This window comes from Arachis ipaensis, chromosome B03 (assembly GCF_000816755.2).
Source record: "Arachis ipaensis cultivar K30076 chromosome B03, Araip1.1, whole genome shotgun sequence".
NCBI lineage: Eukaryota > Viridiplantae > Streptophyta > Magnoliopsida > Fabales > Fabaceae > Arachis > Arachis ipaensis.
Window position 1 is genome coordinate 131,762,333 of NC_029787.2, and position 1,412 is coordinate 131,763,744.

Below are 1,412 nucleotides of genomic sequence, written 5' to 3' on the forward strand. Positions count from 1 at the left end.
ATTTAAAAAAGCAACCAAAAAAATAAATAACTAAACGGTTCTTGACAATTATTTTTAAAAGACAATAAAACTCTCAAAAAAAAAAATTGTCAATCTTAATTAGCTTTTAATGAAAAAATCAATAGTTTAACATGTCATGTAGTCTTATTCTATTAATACAAAAAAATATTAACAAAAAAGTTAATCAATCTTACGTAAATAAAAATAAAAAACAAAAAAATATTTTTTTATTAAAAATTTCTCTGTCTTTTGAAATAATGGCTCAGAACCATTTAAGTAAGTTTTTTTTTTTCTAACCGTGTATCAGTTAATTTTCACCTAATAAAATCATAAAAAAATATAAATACAAAGGAAGAACGAGTAACGAAATTGCATTATTCATCATTATTACAGAAAGGAGTATGGGTGGTGGGTGGAATTAAATAGCATAAAAATGACGAAGGATTAAGCTGGCTTGCGTAATAACCTATAAATATTTGGAAGGATTTCATTATTGTGTAATAGAGATTAGAGAGTGACACTCACGTCATTAGGGTTTTCGTCTCTTTCACCATTTTGGGAATGGCGGTGAAGAAACCGAAATCAACAACAATAGTTCAACAATGCCAGTAGAAAGGCATCGGAATCAAGAATTGTTGCTTCAAGATTCATGAAAAAGATTCAAGGTTGAAGAAGGAACCACGAGAGGTGCTGCTGTTGAAGGAAGTTTAGCATGTTCAAATCATGAATGTTAAAACAAGGGTAACACTCTTGTTATTTTCTCAAGTTTAGAATTATTTAATCATGAAAAAGTTTGTTGTTACTCTTTTCCTATCAAATGAAAAATCAATTATTTTCACAATATTATTGATTTTGACTTTATACCCAACACATAAAAATAGGTTTATGGAGGCAAGTTAACGGTTAAATAAATTATTTTCACAATATTATTGATTTTTTTTGTTTAACATTATAAAATTTATAGTACTCTTTTTCATATTTTTTTTATTGTATTTATTTATTTATATAATAAATATTTTTTATATTATTTTTGTTATGTTCTGGTTTTGTATGTATATAAAAAAAATTAAATTGATATTTTTTTTAGTAATTTTTTATTTAAAAATGATTTTAAGTAGTATAATCCAAACAACATTTATTTTGCTATAATCAATTTTTATATAAATATTGCAAAACATAAATCACGTTAACTCAAACTTACTTTTCATTAAAATTAATTTTATAAAATCAATTTTATGCAACACACACTAAAACTTCTTGTTACTCTCAGTGAAATGCTTATTGTGCCTGCTCCTAAATATATCAGTTTCTGTAATTCTGTGTCTTGGTGTCTTTAAATACTTGTTAATTTTTTGTGACTTAATACTTGTTAAAGTTATTTACTATAAAAAGTTTTTTTTTCTAAATTTAGC

At 24.3% G+C, this 1,412-nt stretch overlaps 1 protein-coding gene across 2 annotated transcripts in view; it reads left to right on the forward strand.

Annotated features, from left to right (window-relative positions):
• LOC107631505 (aspartate carbamoyltransferase 3, chloroplastic) overlaps nt 510-1,412 on the forward strand; it is a 5,449-nt gene continuing 4,546 nt past the window's right edge. Inside the window, exon 1 of one of the 2 annotated variants that reach the window (XM_016334969.2) lies at nt 510-741. The gene's annotated coding sequence lies outside the window, so the exon portion shown is untranslated. The remainder of the gene's footprint in view (nt 742-1,412) is intronic. The other variant, XM_016334968.2, reaches the window with a different exon arrangement.